Source organism: Lathyrus oleraceus, chromosome 4 (genome assembly GCF_024323335.1).
Source record: "Lathyrus oleraceus cultivar Zhongwan6 chromosome 4, CAAS_Psat_ZW6_1.0, whole genome shotgun sequence".
Taxonomy (NCBI): domain Eukaryota; kingdom Viridiplantae; phylum Streptophyta; class Magnoliopsida; order Fabales; family Fabaceae; genus Lathyrus; species Lathyrus oleraceus.
The window spans coordinates 409,454,178-409,472,037 of record NC_066582.1 but is presented as its reverse complement, the minus strand read 5'-3'; positions in this window follow the sequence as shown (position 1 = coordinate 409,472,037).

Below are 17,860 nucleotides of genomic sequence, written 5' to 3'. Positions count from 1 at the left end.
TTATTTGTTTCAAGGAAACTTTACTCAAAGGTTCTCACGGCCATATAATTTTTAGTCTTGTACTCAAACTCATTATCATATTTGTATATCCTCAAGCAATATAAAAAGCTTATTGGTAAATTGTAACAAAAATTTTAAGTATTGAATACTTTCATTAGTGTAAGCCTTTTACGGCTAAGTGAAAACAAAACCAACAAGCATTCATATCTTGGGTGATTGTGAAGAATAGAAAAATCTCACAGTGTGAGGGCTGGACTAACCACAAATAGGTGAACCAGGATAATTTATTGTGTGTCATTTACTTACTAACCAATTTACATTTTTCTATATATCCTCACCATACTTTTAGAATTTCAAACCATTTCTCTATTAAGTTGATACAAAATTTTAAAGGGTCTCTATTCAACCCCCCATATAGTATTTATATTTAATTCAATTAGAATAAGAGCTCCAGGCTCTGAACTAAAAACTTAACCGTGTTAGAGTAAAATAATCCTAAACAAGAAATGTCTTATCAAACCAAGTTTATAGCTGAAGAAGGATCGTCTCATTGACCCCCCCCCCCCCCCTCCTTCTTCAATGGATCAAACTATTACTATTGGAAAGGAAAAATGAGATTGTTTTTACTATATCAAGATATAAACACGCAGTCAGTTGTTGAAGTAAGAAACTTTACACCAATGACTACTCCAACAACAAACTCCCTAGTAGTTCACAAACCTTAAGTAAACTGAAACAAAGATGAAGCTGGTAAGGTACTTCTTAATTCCAAAGCTCAATTTATTTTATCTTGTGCTTTAAGTTGGGAAGAATATGATATAACAGAAGAATGCAATGCAGCTAAAGAAATTTGGGACAAACTCAAGATTCATCATGAAGGAACAAGTCATGTCAAAGAAGAAAGAATTTACATGGGAGTAAGAAAATTTGAAACCTTTGAAATGAAAGAAGATAAAACAATAGATGAAATGTTTTCAAGGTTTACCTTCATCATAAATGAGCTCATATCTCTTGGAAAAACTACATAACTCATGAAATAATAAGGAAGATTCTGAGAAGCCTTCGAAAAGTCTGGAGACCAATGGTAACTGCCATCATGCAAGAAAAGGATCTGAATGAATTACAAGTAGAAGAACTCATTGGATCACTTTGCGCTCATGAGAGTCTTATTGTGGAAGACAAAACAAAAAAGAAAGGAATGACGATTTCCCTAAAATCAACTCAAAACACAGATACCTGAAATGAAATCAACTACATACAAAATCATGAGAGAAAGAATGAGGAGCCAACAAAACACTTTTCTGAAGACGAGGATGATCTAGCACTCATATCTTGGAGAATTCAAGAGATGGTTTTTAGAAAAATTCAAAATAGAAACCCATTTCAAAACAAAAGAGATCCTCGAAAAGCTGAAATAGATAAAATAAAAATTACATGTTATGGATGCAACAAAATAGGACACTTCAAAACTAAATGTCCTTAGCTCAAAAATTTCAGCAAGAAACCCCCTTTCAAGAAAAAGTCCATGATGGGCTCTTGGGATGATTCAGATAACTCAAACTCAGAAACAGAGGAAAAAGAAGCAAATATATATCTAATGATAAACTCAGACACTGAGGAGGTAAACATTTCTAACTTTTCCCAAACATGAAAAGAAATGGAAATAATGTTCGATAACCTTCTAGAGGATTCAAAATGTTTAACACAAAAATGTCTTTTTCAAAAAGAACAAATTTTGAATCTTAAAAAAGAAAAGGAAGAACTTGAAAAAGTAAATGATAGAGATCTAAACACTATTACAAATTTAGACAATGCACATTAATTTCTCTCTATACAATAGAAAATTCTAAATGAAAAATTAGGACAACCAAGTACTTAATTAATAAGACAAACAGATAATGAAATAAAAGTTATGGAAAGTTAGGTAGAGAATCTAACCCATGATATTACAAAATTCGTAAAATCTATAGAAAATTTTTAGAAAACAATGGGCTCACAATAAAGAGTTTTTATAAGACTAGAATAGGCTTCAAATCCTTAAAAAAATCAAAAGATTTATGAGAACTTTTTCACTCCTTTAAAATAGGAATTCTTTAAATGTAATAAGGTCGGGAACTTAGAAGAGAAATGATGTCAAAAGATAAAACACTCTAAAGAATATTATTATTATAAAAAAAACAAATCATGAAGAGTCAAAGTGTTTTTTAATCTCACCCCAGATCCTAAAAACAAATTTTTACACACAAAACAAATACTCAGTCTAAAATCAATGAAAGATCAAATTATTCCTTAATGTGGGAAAAGAAACCTCTTTTAAACCAATAAAATTTGTGCCTACAAGTAAAAAAGGCATCTCTAACCTCCAAGGACACAAAACATTATGGGTACCTAAAAACCTTCTAACCTCTGATGCAAGAATGTCTACAATCAATCAAGAAAAAGCCTTGGTTCTTGAACAGTGGATGCTCAAGACATATGACAGGAGATAAGGGCTGCTTGATTTCTCTACAAGACAAAGATGGAAGATCACTGACTTTTGGAAATAACAAAAATTCTAAAATAAAATGTATAAGAACCAATGGTAAAAATGGTTCTGCTCTTATCAAAGATGTTCAATTTGTGGAAGGTCTAAAACATAATTTACCAAGTATAAGTCAGTTATGTAACAATGGCTATGAAATTACTTTAAAACAAAATATGTGTATAGTAAAACAACTTGTTCCTGATAAACACTATTTGGATAATCTTCCTAAGGCGGGTCAGGTGAGATCACAATCGTCTTGTTTGTAGGAGGTATATGTTGTATGTCATTTCCCTCGGCCAGAGTTCCCTTTTTTTACTTGTGTTGCTAATGAAGGTTCATTTAAGGAATTCCTCTTCATATCCTATATTAAAGAGATCTCTGATACCGTCTACCGTCCTTTTTAACTCCCCTGTAACATCCCATCCATCATTTTTTGTAACTCTCATGCAATCATGGAGATGTTATGTAACTGTCGTATGTGACTGTTCATGTTTCCTAAGACCTTCAAGAGACCGAATCCGACATACTCATTTACCAGAGTCATTATAGGACCGACACCGAATTGTCCATGTCATGTAATAACGTTCATCTTGATTGGGATCCGACTTGCTTAGGTTTATGCAATCCGAATTATTTTCTCCTTCATACTCGACCTTAATAGCTCGGTATTGGGAATTTTGGGATGTACATAAGCTCTTAGACACAAAGTCCAACCAGATTGAAGTGTCCGAATAGGAAAATGTCGAAATTCCTTCTTCCTCGAGTCGATCATGTCTTCGATAAGTTACCATGGGATAGTGATTTATTTTAAAAGATCAATAATGAAAATTATTTTCTCTCTCCTTGTCATGATGGTTTTTTATGGGAACCTTAACTTGTCATCATGATTTTAGTTAGTTATTGATTAGTTAGGTAAATATTATAAAATGAATTAGATAGTGATTAATAAAATTAGTTGATTTTTAATTAATTTATGATATTAAGTTGAGATTATTAATAATAGGGTTGATTAGATTAATTACATACTAATTAATATTAGTGATAAAGTTAATTATATTTTATTAATTTATAATTAAATTAATAAAGTGTTGATTAATTCATGTTATTAAGTTAAATAGTTTTATTTGATTTATAATTAATTTATTAGATTAATAGGTTAATTAAAACTATTTTAGTTTATATTATTAAGCTAATTGGATATGAGCTAACTTATTTATTTTAAATAACTAATTAACTTGTTTTAGGACTAACCTACTTTTTAATTAGATTGTTATTTTTTTCGGTATTTTGTTATTGGGCTTTCGTTTGAGTTGGGAAACAGATCTAGCCCAATCTGATACCCCAATTCAATTGGGTTAAATGGACGACCCAAGTTTCAACTGGGTCAAGAAAGACCCAGGATCCATCCCCCAGACCGGGTCGAACCCATGACCCAAGTTCATCCCCAACGTCCCCTATGCAGGAACCCTAAATCTTGCACGCGGTAAAACTAAAATGGATCAAAATGCAGTGAATCAAAACTTTCTTTTTTAACAGATACATTACAAATTCAGTCTCAATACATTATAAATTCCCAAACCCTAATTTTATTTTCAAATTAAATTAAAATCTAATCAGAATTACAATTAAGTTGAATCAATCAAATTGAATAATTTCTTAAACTAATCAATCTAATTAAACCCCTAACCTAAAAATGAATCTATAAAAACTCTAATCTACCGTTGCAACATCCATAACCATCCCCAAAGATCCCATTAATATAGAGGTTAAGGTTTCACACTTAAACCCTAACTTTCTTGAGCTAAACCATTACACAAATTCATACCTCGCATAGGAAACAAGGAAAGAAGGAGTTAGAGAAGAGGGAAAGGACCAGAAGAAGTTGTAGGGGTAAATTCATGACCATTAAGCTATTGATGAACTTAATGTCAATAAAATCAGAGTCGCCACCGCGCTTTTATTATTTCCAAGGGAAAAGGGAAAAGTACGAACAAAACCCAAAGATAAGAAGTTTTCAAATCAAAACTAATAAAATGTCATAGATTACAGGTTAGGGGGTTGGTTACACAGAGGGAAGGTGTTAGCACCCAAATTGTCCTAGGTACTCCTAGGGAGCCCTTTTTGTGTGTACATGTGTTTTGGTATAAAATGATGTTTGCAATAAATAGAGTGTGGGGATGAGAAAAGAATTCATTAATTATATTTTTTGTGTTTGACAAGACCTTGGGACTTGTGCCTACGTACCAACATAAAAATGAGGGATAAAAACCTCGTAGTTCGTGGTATAAATTTTTTAAGTGAATGAGTTGCTTTTTAACAAAATTTAAAGTTTAAGAAAGGCACAAAGGGACTAAAAAGGTTTGAATGAGTGTTAGTTATTTTTGGTTTTTGAAATTTTAAGTCAATATGATTAGATTCATTTTACAAGTTTGATTAAGAAAAGAGTTTGAAAATGCAGTGGCATAAGGCCAAAGTTTCTAATTTGCAATAAACTCTAAGTTTAGAAATCACAAGCAAATAAGATTTTAAAAGGAGGGAGATATTTGAAATTAAAGAAGTGGGGAGGGGATGAAGAGACTAATCCTAAGGAAAAATTTAAAAGTTGAGAGTTGAGAAGATCTGACCAATGGGATGCAATCCAATAGACAAGAATGTCATATAGAACCCAATTTCCCTTGGACTTTAGAATCAAGCAATTAATACACAAATAGCAAGATGAAGAGTAAGGCATCAAATAAAGATAGCCACATCCAAGCTAGCAACTCCATGATCTTCCATGCATCAAATGAACTACTCCTTGATTGGCTCAGAATAATGCATTAGGCACAGGTTCAAAATAATGGCTTCATCAAGACCATGTATCAGATGAACTCAAATGGATCCTCAATATTTGCATCAGATGAAAGTTCACTTCACAAGCACTTGGTTTCAAAAAAGTTGGCATTGGCCAAGTCCTTTTGCACGGAGAGTGTTGCCTAATTCTAAGTCCAAAGTCTCAGATCAAATCCAACAGTCTACACAAATGTCTTTTAAGGTTTTTGTTGTTATTATGTACATTAAGGTCAAAAGACCACAAGCTCAAGCAAGTATATACAATCACAATATAATCACAAAGTATGGCTCAAGTGAGCAAAGTGAAAATGGCATTAAAATAAACAAGTTAAACGATATGAATAATGGCAAATGATAAAAGACTTGAATTTAAAGTGCATAAAAGTAAATGGCTTAAAATTAAATGTTAGTTGATGTTAGTTGATTAGAAGTTAGTATTGCTTTTGTTTTTTGTTTTTTGGGTCATTCTTTGGAGAACACTCAACCCACTATTCACAAGCATGGATCCTTGAACCAAGACATCTTCCAAAGGAAGGAAAAAAGGCCAAGTTTCCACACAATACCATGAAAGAGGGGAAATTTACAATCTCACTTACTAGAATGCTATGCCTTTTGTGTCAAAATTTAGCGTTATGTTAAGCAATCGTAATTGGACTTATATAGAAGTCACAACTATTTGAGGTCGGGCAATATAAATTTTGGTGTTAATGCATGTTAGAGATATTGTATGATGAACCATACTCCTAAAACATACCACACACAAAAAGAAAAATGACAAAATGGTGGACCTAATCTCATCCATAATTATGTTGATTTTGCAATCAACTAGTCTTAAGATATAGAGATATCATAGGTCAAAGAAATGGATGGGGATAAAATGGGATTGAGATGAAGAGGGAGGGGGAATGAGATCAACACAAATTGGTCAAAGGAGGACTTTTACCAAATTAAAATCATTCATTCATTTTGGGAGATGAAATGCACATTTCATCAATCCCCAAAATCCAACTATTTTAATCCAACAAAGTCAAATCAACCTTGACCAAGACCTAACAACAAAAGTCAATTAAACAATTAAAAATCAATTAAAAATACATTAAATTAAATTATGGTTGGTCAAAATCCTAAAACCTCGTCAAAACACCAAATAAATGGCCATGAGATTTCTCATAGGTCAAACAAGGTCAAAGGACCTTGGAGAAAAAATTTCATCATTTTTGGAAACTTAAAACTATTTTTAAACAATTAAAAATATGCACAAAAACAATTAAATCATGAAAAATATTAATAATGACCCAAAAAATAATTTTAATTCAAAAACTGAAAGAGGAAATTTTTTGAAATTTTTTGGTGAAAGTCCCATATTTTTTGGATCAATATTAAAATTAATATGAATTAATGAAAATAAGTCAAATAAAATGAAAATCAGAAAATGCTAAAAAACGTGGACCACTTGATCTCCCTCATTAATTGAGGTGGCAGATCAAGTGAATCTCAGCGCGCATTCCATGGTGGACTAGAGTCAATGCGCTGCACAAGTGGTAATTAAAACCAACGCTCGGGATTAGAACAAAATAGATGGATCTTATGGTCTAGAGAGATGCCAACACATCACCGGAGCTAGAACTCCGGTCTTCTTCTCTGGTGGACCTCACCGGACTGGTCCACCCTCAACCATCACCAAAATGAAAAGGGAGGACATGAATTTAAAGTAAAAATTCTCAAGAGCTTGAATCTGGCCTCAATTTCACCCAACTCCAAGTATATAGAAAGATACAGGGAGTTGAATTTTGAGGATCATGATCTGAGCTGCTTCGATTTGACCTCAAAGCAACTCAATCTTCTTGCCTACATTGGTAGGACTTTAGACAACCAAAAATCAAGAAGAATATTGGAGAAATGAGTGAGAATCAAATAGATGAAAATTTGAGAAGTTCACCTTCACTGCAGGTTCAGATGGCCACGATCTTGCTCTTAATTGTACTTGGCCTTGCTCTGGATGCTTGATAGAGTAGAAATGAATCAAAGAGGAAGCATGACTCTTGGAGTTTTGAATCTCAAAACAGTGGAGATTCAAACTCGATTTTCAATGAAAATCCTCAAGGTTATCCTTTGAATGAGAGGGTTTAGGGATGGTGATTCAAAGCTGGCGCGCAAGGGTCCTCAATTCTGAGTAAATGAGCTTTTATTTATAGCCAATGCATTGTTATTTGCACACTTGTTTCAAACTTTCAAAAATAGCAATTTCATTTTGCATGGATGCATGGGCCTGTGATAGGCCCATGTAATGATGCATTCAGGTCCAAAATCATGTGTAAGCATTGCTGAAGTCATGTTAACAAGCCATGCATCCGTGTATGGAAAATGGAAGTTCAAACATGCCAAATGGTCATCCAACTTTAAGCCATGCGCAAGTCACTCATACTTTGTCCAATGGAATGAATTTGGACTTTTTGAAAAGTTTAGATCAAGGGGAACAACTTTAATGTTGAACACGTTTTCATTTGAAGCTTGGATAATGATGAATTTTGAGATGGAAGTTTGGAAAATCAAACATATCAAAAACAATTCTAAGTACCAAGCCATATGTTCACTTCTTCCACCTTGGGTAACTTTTTCTATGAGCTTCAAATGAGAAATACTCCTTCATCAAAGTTGTATCTCTCTCAAATTCATTCAATTTGGTCACAAATTTGACCTTATTTGGATTTAGAATGAAGGTGTTATGCATTTTAGAAGTTGAGGAAAATCACTTGTTCAATGGTATTGGCCCAAAATGACCTATAATGTTTCCTCATATCACATGTACTTAAAAGTTGAATTTGCATTTCCTCCAAACATCAAAGTTGAATTATACATATTGAATTTGATTATGAAACTTTAATGGATTTCATCTCATAAAATTTGAGCAAGTTATGGTCTTGGGAAGTTGACCTCCAAATTAGGGTTCAGACAAAATGACCTATAATTGTTTACCATAAAAAATGACTTTCCAAGCAAAACTAGCTCTATACTTCAACATGAAAGTTGTTTGGAATATTATTTAGAGTAACTTTTATCTTTGAATCATTTTCATATGACAAACATTGTAGGAGATAGGGTCTAGGGAACCCTAGTTTTGATCAGTTGACTTCCTCTAGTCAACCACCATGAACCAACTTGCTAGCTTGCTATTCTCTTGACTTTTGGGACTCATGGAGGATCATATATTCATAAGATGATGAAATTTGAAGTATCCCTTGAAATATTTGATCAATTGTTGAAGAAAATTATTGAAGAAGTTACTCAAGATACCTAGATGAATTAGGGTTTCCAAGGAAAACCATCTCCAAACTCTTGATTCTTTCTTGATCAAAATAAGATGTGAAGATCATGGGAATCCATATATGATATCTAGAGCCATGGTAGACCAATTATTGATTGAGCTCCTTGCAATGAGGGTCTTAAACCCTAAATATGAGCTGGATAGATCAAAGGTGAGCATGTGCACTACCTACAAAAGAGTTAAATTATACAATGACATATTTTTGGTATTTTGGTTAGTAAGTGATAAAAATACAAAGTATGATACAATCAAATGATGCTTGGTGATCTCTCCCAATGCAAACCCAATGAATTAAGGGTAAGGAGGATGCCAAGTTGTGATCCCAATGCTAATGCATATGATGAGAATATGATGAGGGATATTAGGATCAAAATTGGGGTCTTAAAGAAGTGTATAAGGGGAAGATAAAGTCAGAATCAATCACTTACCTTTTTGACCAGAGAAAGTCTCCTCTCTGTGGATTGGTGAATCTTGATCTCTATTCTCTTTGATTGTTTGTTGATGCTTGCCTAGAAATATATGTTGATGTATCTGTATTATTTTTGGGGTCGATTCAAAGGGTTTCTGGAAAATTTGGGGTTAGGGTTCCTAGGTCAGGGATGAAGATTGATAGGGTTCATCCCTAGGTTTTTTCTGGGAAACTAGGGTTAGGGTTCTTCGTTTTAGGGTTAGGGCTCATCCCACATAGAGTTAGGGTTCATCTAGGGAGTGAGTTAGGGTTCGTGTTTGGTTAGGGTTCATGGGCCCTAAAGGTTTTTGGGTGGATTTTCATCACCCAGATGAACATCGATTGAAGATTTCAGTTGAGCTTCAACCGGAGATATGGGATTCGCGGCGGTTTCAGGGAAGGGGACGGTGGAAGGTCGATTATGGGTTGAGTGTTCTTCATATTCATGATGAACATGAAGATTCCAGTTGAAGGTGGTGGTCAGGGAGGCGGGTTAAGGCGGAGAAAGGGGTGGTCAGAGGGAGAGAGTAGAGAGAAAGAAGATTGAAGAATGAGAGAGCGCTGAGGGGGGCGAGCGTTATATACCCCACTGTGACCTCTCCGATGCCAGCCAAGTGGCGCTCTCGGAGCTCTTAAGATCAGTTGACTATCTTAGTCAACTGACGCTCCTCTGCGCATGCGAATACTGTGTACCCCCATTGGCTTTCCATATGAACCACCTGTTTAGCATATTGTGACTGGTAAGCCAGATCAAGGGCCTTGGCGTGATCCCATCAGATCCTTAGGACCATGATCAAAGGGCTATAAGAGAGTCAAACTTGGGAGTCTGAGATTCTTACCCAAGAATTTCTATAAATATCTTCACCCTAAGGTTGAGAGGGGAATCCAAGCTATTGTGTTGAAACACTACATGGAGAGCCTTTCACCCTTCCTGAATAAGTTAGTTGTAACCACACGATAACCTTAAAACCTCTTATAATCCTACAACTTAGGCGGTTGTCACGTATTATACTTTTTAAGAAGTATAAAAGTTATTTATATATAAACATATAAGTAACCTAATTGATTAACTAATATTCCTACTTATCACAACAAAGTAATCGAGTATGAGATTAACCCTACTAAATATATTTAAATCTGAAGGTCAACAATGATCAAAGCTTAATATAGTCTAATAATTTTCATTTTTTCAAAACTCTAAAGTATGTTTCTATTATTAAAAATATAAATTAAAATTTTACATAGACATTTTATTTATTATCAATATATGAGTATTGATTTATTTATATTACAATAACTTTTGTCATAATTTTAAAAAAAAAAACTATAATTACTTATTAAATTGGTTTAAATAAGTTTGTGATACCCACGAATATATCAAATTTTGTTTTTAATCTTTAAAAAATTTCTTTCGAATAATGGATATTATAAAACTTTTCATCCTTTCTAAGGGTCCTCCAACTAATGTCATTACAAATAAGTAAAAATTAATATATTTAGCAAGATGATTAACTTATTTAACCCTATTAAATTTGTCAGCACAATATATAGAATAAAAGTCATGCATAGTGACTTTCAAGAAGTATGCTATGTACAAAACATATGTATGATTTGTTTGTTGAACTTTGATAATCATCTCAATGATTATAACATTTGATGTCTAAGATTTATGATTAAAGGGCTCTTACATTCCCAAATTTCCTTGCATTAGTGGTTTCTAATAGTACTTATATACTGATGATCACTTCCCAAACAATGATAGCTAAAATATTTGCAAGATTTGTGATAATCATTAGATTAGACGTTGATAGGAAAAAAAGTGAGAAAATATAAACAATCAAGTGAATAATAAAGTAGGGAAAAGTGAATGAATATAACATAATCACCTAATGAATCATGAGAATCAAAATACCCAATAGCCGAAAGATGTTACTTTGTGAGGCCAGTGGTGTTTCCATGTTACAAGTAAGGAAAAAACTGTTAACCAAAATTAAGTTTTACTCATCTAAGAATCTTAATTCAACTTATAAAAATTAATATTCTTTTATCAAGTAATATAGTGGTCGAGATTATTTTTTTTAAGTTAAATAAATAAAATTTTGTGGGTAGGAACTCGTGTCTCTATATATAATATCTCTACATTACTATTAACTTTGATTTGAATTTAGAAACTCATTATATATAATTGTACTATCTTGTTTACATATACCAAACAAAAAATTACCAACATTTACACTTTATTATTTTTCATAGAAAAGTTATGAATATAAAATATAAGAAATGAAGAAAAGAGATCAGGTCCATTTCCCTATATTAAGGGTGTGTTTGTTTTAGATGAAGTGGTAAGAGAGAAGTTAAAGAGAGGTGTCTTGATTAATTTAATGAGAAATAGGGAAGAGAGATTAAAACTGTAAGGGCTCGTTTGAATCAATTTTGTTTTTCATTTTTTAAAATATGTTTTATAAAATTGTTTTAGAAAAGTGTTTATAAAAAGAGAACTACTTAAAAATTTGTTTGGTAACATGATTTTTTAAAATTGTTTTAAAAATGAGAAAATAAAAATATTCATTTGGTAACCTATTTTTAAAAACAATTTAAGAGATGAGAAAATAAAAAACCTATTTGATAAATCGACTTTTAAAAATTGTTTTTAACTAATATAAAATAATAAAGGTTTTTATTAATTAATAATTAAAAAAATTTTAACGACTTATAATTAAATATACAAATGTATAATTTTATTATTAAATAAAGTCGAGATAATTTTTTTTTAAATATATAACTTTTTTTTTGGAGTTGAGTAATAACTTGTTCACACAAAATATTTTGTTAAGTAAGATAATATGTCAATATTCGAAGTATATATCAACTGTTCTTGATTGAATATGAATTTATGAATTGATATTTTTAATAATTGAGGTTTTATTCCTATATGATTTATTTATTTTCGTGCCTAACGTTTTTCTCTTTCTGATAAATTGAAAATTTATTTACGATTCTCTGTTAGGAAGAACTTTCAACAGTACTATTTGATTGAACTATTTTAGATTAGTTATCCCCTAAGCCTAGGGGTATTAACTAGAAATTATATTGTTCTTGATAATCAAATGTGTGTCTACATTTACAATCTACTATGGGCATAAGGTTTGATTTTAAGATTTAAGAATAAATAAACTTAAGAATTAGTAATTTATAGGAATAAAACAAGTTCTTATGAGGTTAATTTAGGATATCAAACGAGTTCAAGTTCAAACTCTTATTCTTAACACGCTTTTCTCTTATTATTTTCTACTATATTAAATTTTTCTTAGTTTTATGTTTTGCAAACCAACAAATCTTAAAATCCCAAATGCCTTTTTTTAAAATGAAGATTAAATTGAATTCTAAAATATAATGCAGTCTTCGAGATTGATACTATGACAACTACTGATATTACTACTTTGGAGAATTAATACACTAGCTAATTTACCAATCACGTCTCATTCAGATCAGTCACACAATTAGTAGGAGAGCAGTCTCATGTTAAAGATGAAGTAGTCTCTACACTCTTATCGTTATACCTCTTAACTTTTGTCAAAGACGTGTTAGTCCATGTTAAAAGTGTTTATCTTATTATGTGATGTAGACTCTTATCCTTAGCACATTCTTATAGAATTTTTTCTATTGATACATTTTTATTCTAGTAAAATATTTTTATCAGTACATTTTCGGTTGATATTTTTAATTACATTTTTAGCAATTAATTTGCTTTTAAAAATTATTTTTTATGTGCAAATAAATTTTATATCTCAAAGCTCCATACATATATAATTTGTATGTATTTAATGTGTAAAAAAGTTAATTGAATTAAAATAAAGGGTGATATTATTTTATAAAATTAATTATTTATATATTTATTTAATGTAATTTAGTTGAATGTATGTTTAAAATATTTTTAGAGTATACATTAAAAATTATATATATATATATATATATATATATATATATATATATATATATATATATATATATATATATATATATATATATTAATGAGAAGTGATTAGCATTTTGACTCTTTAGATTAGAAAAGAGAACTTGCATGGATAAAAATAAAATAATAGCCTTTAATAAAATAAAATAATAGAGGTCTTATATTTATTAGTTATAATTTCATTATGCAATATACTACCGAAAAAACAAAGCCTCCTAATCATCGATCATTGTGACACTATAAATAACAAATCAAAAAATTACCAAAGTGTCATTAATGAAAACTGATTGTTTTCCGCGTGTTTTCATTTTGTGGGTTTTCCCAAACAAGAAACTGAAATTGAAAATTAAAACAGCTTTTATAAATTTTCTATCTTTTAGTTTTTAAAACTGAAAAACAAAATTAGTTTTCAAAACTAATATTTTAAAAAGAGTTTATCAAACAAGTTCTTTAATTTTTACTTTTTAAAAATTAAAAAACAGTTTTTAAGAATTAATTCAAACAGTTTTTAAGTCTTCTCAGTGTTTTTTCTAATCTCCTCTAAAATGAGAAGAAAATAGAAAGAAAAACAATTTTTTATTTTTTATCTTTGCATCCTTTTAATAAAATTAAATATATAATATTTTATATATTTTTATAGTAAAAATTATTGTCTTTTCAAAAAATTTCACTTTTTTTCTCTTCTATTTCTCTCATATTTCTTTTATAACAAGCAACTTTATATATTTCTTTATTTCTTATCTATTTTTTACTTCTCACACACTCTTTCACCTGTTTCTCTCTTCTTACTTTTTCTTTACAACCAATCACATCTTAATAGTCTTTGTTTGTTTCAGTTTTTCTTAAAATAAATTTTATAATGCTATACATTTTTATTTAAAATAATTTACAAAAAAAATAATAAAATTTTAAATGAAAAATTAATTTAAATAATTATTTTTAAAATATTATTTTTAAATATTCATTATTTTATTATAAATTTTTTGGAATATCAAAGTTTCAAAAATTTATTTAATTTTGAAATTATTTAAAATAGTTTTTCATAAATATTATTTTTAAGATACAATTTTTTTAAAAAATTACGATTTCGACTATGATTTGTTCAATAATGTATATTTATATTATAAGATATCAAAATTAGTTTTTTAATTTATAATTTTTTTATATTTTAAAATTCATCTTTATAAAAATCAACTTTGAAATTACAAAAAAAAATTATTTTCTTAAAGTTTAAATAAACAGGCCCTAAGTTCAGCCATTTTTATGGATTGGTCATTTAATTTAATTATTTTTGGATTGTTTTTTTAATGTATTTTATTTCTACGAATAGTTTTTAAGATATATTTTTTATTATATTATTATCATTTATGTTGTACTGTGCCAATTTGAATTTTAATAATGCTTATTCTATAGTATTTTCTTAAAATGTTGAAAAATTATAGAGGGTAATTAAATTTTTAGCTTTTAAACCTATTTATTAATTTTATTTTATTTATAATTAATATTTGAAACGTTATGCCTCTAGCTTTTGATGTGGCAATGAATCATCAATTTAAGAATATTATATTTTTTTATAACTTTTACAATAAAAGTCAATTATATTTATATAATAGAGTTTATACATAAATAAAAGGCAAACAGACAACAAACTGCATCGTTATTCTTTTTTGGATGATAAAATTAATCATCTTTAAAATTATACTCATAGATCTAAGAGATACAACATTGTTAATCATAAATTTTTGGACTCTGTAAAAGATCATTTGCTTCTGGTGCTAATCAAAAGTTTCAAAGTAAATGCTATGAAAGCATTTGATTGTCGAAACATGTTTTCTCATGTTTGACCACTTTACTTGAAGCGGCTGTGAGAGTTGCATGTCTCATGGTAAAACCACAAGTTCTCAGTCCCACCAGTGGAGAAACTCCAGTTAAATTCACACAAGCATGTTTCTCTCCTACTAGCCGTACACCAGAACATGTGTTGGCCTAAGTGTCAATCTCCCTTCATGTAGGTCAATCAAGAAATTCACAAGCACCCCTTTCTTCACAAATACTCTGGCCCGCCGAAATATATCAAACATGACATCTCTAACAAGGTTATGTCGATATTTGATGAAGGGAAATTGTGATACAAAGCGCAGCGGAAAACAAAAATTTCCTTTAAGTTGATCCTTACAAATGATGCATGATCAGTGATAGAACATTTACCTCTTGTGATGATTAACAACTTGGATACGAATCTGGAGGAATGATCACGAGTGATGAATGAAGAACAACGCCTCTACTCAGTCCACACGAATAGAGAGTCTTCAATTCTCGGTGCTAGTTACTACAGAGAGAGAGAGAGAGAGAGAGAGAGAGAGAGAGAAAGAGGGGGGGAGAAAGAGAGATTACGATAATGGTTTCACAAACCTAATTTTATCAAGTGTGGAAGCTTCTACACAATAGTTCTATTTATACAACCACTTGTGGGAGCAATAAGCTAAAAAAGTCCAACTTAAGTACACCATATATATAATAATTGTTGGGGTTGATTGAAAATATACATGTTGAAGCTACACCACTCCAAGAATTTTTGCATTGTCTTCACCAAGTAGATTTTGTTTCGCCAATTCGACCAGACCCCTTTCACTGACGTGGCCCAATCTCATGTGCCAAATTTCTTTCTTTGACAAAGGTTTCATGGATGCAATATCTGCAAAACAACTAACAACTTCAGCATTAAGGATGTACAAGTCTTGTTTCTTCAAGCCTTTTAAGACTTCCTTTGACCCCTTCATAACTTTTAGAATACTTTTCTCTCCTTAGAAAACATACCCTTTCTTGTCGAATTCACCAAGAGAAATCAAATTTATCTTCAAATCAGGTACATACCTGACTTCAGTTAACAACCTTATTGACTCGTCATGGAGCTTGAATCTCATAGATCCAACACCTGCAATCTTGCAAGCTTTATTGTTTCCAAGCAATACAGATCCATCATCTTGATCACATAGTTCCTCGAACAAGTCTTTGTTTGGAGTCATGTGCCAAGTGCAACCTGAATCCATAATCCACTCTTTACTTGAGTCGCCGCTTGAAACCACAAGAACATCAGACGAGTTGAAATCATCTTGAACAATAGTTGAGTTGCCATTATCCTTACCTCCATTATCTTTCAGGCGTTCATGGAACAATTTTCTTGTGTGACCTTCCTTCTTACAGTGATAACATCGAATACCAGATGCATCACCACTATAAGACTTATGTTGACTTTTACCCTTCTTCTTGTCAAGTTTACCATCCCTATTTGTGAATTTCTCCTTAACCGACAGACCTTCACTAGTCGAAGATGGCATGCGCTCCTTTTGTTCGTTCAAATCCTTAGAGTACAAGGCTGATTGAACTTCTCCAAAGGTCAGAGACTCTCTTCCATACAAAAGAGTTTCTTTTAAGTGAGCATGTGTTCTAGGTAAAGCACACAACATTAATAACGCTTTATCTTCACCCTCGATTTTTACATCAATATTTTCAATGTATGACGAATAATTTTATATATGTATTTCATTTTGTGTTAAAAATATGTGACTTATGTATAGTAATCATACCGATGTGAATAGAATATAGAAAAACCAAACACTCTATTATGTTTGAAAAAATTATGCAAAGTTAGTTGACTCAGGGGTTTGTTTGGTTAATGTTATCTAGACACACATTGTCCTCAAAACGGATGCACCAAGATGTTATGTATTGTCTCAGAGGTTTATTCAGATAGTTTGTTTAGATAGTGTTATTCGAACACGCCCTTATATGTAAACTGATTTTCTAAGGTTCTATGTATTGTCTCAAGAGTTTGTCTGGATATTCTTATATAGACACTCTTTCATGTAAACTGATACGCCAATGTGTTATGTATTGTCTCAGGGTTTGTCTGAAAATTGTTATCCGGACACTGCTTGTCATCTAAACTAATACACCAAGGTATTATGTATTATCTCAAGAGTTTTTCTGGATAATGTTAATGAACGCACCATGTCTTGTAAACTAATATGCCAATGTGATATTTACTTGGCTCAAAGGTTTATTTTATAGTATTATCCAAACACACCCATATACACAAATTGATATGCCAATGTTCTATGAACTATCTCAGGGGTTTGTCCAAATTGTGTTATTCAGACACATTGTATCTTGTAAATTGATTTAAATGAATATTATGTTATGTCTTATTGTCACAAATGTGTGCCCAGATTATGTTATTCGGACACGTCTTGTCTTGTAACCTTATATGTCAAGGTGTTATTTACTTGACTCGGGGGGTTTTCGAATAGTGTTGTTCAGTCACACCCTGCTTGTAAAACCTAACACATGTTTAACCAATCAACAACAATTTAAAAATATACATCCTAGACATTAATAATGTTTGTCCAAATTTTATACACATAATTTAAGAAACAATCTAAAATGCATTAAAAATTATGTCAACATTACTTCCTAAAAATTCCAAAATTTATACATATAATGTAAGATAAAACCTAAAACGCATACAAAATTGTGTCACTACCTAAATTTATGGGTGCTTCCGCCTTAAACTTTTTGATTTGACTCTCTTTTCAATTTTATTTTCCGTGTTAAACAAATGCATCCTATCCAAAGAAGGATCCTCCCTGCTACATTTTGTATATGAGTTTTCCATTCTATGGATATTCACGGTAGAAGTTATTCTAGTTTCAAATAAACGTGTACAAAATAGGCATATTTTTTAAGCCATCCAATAAA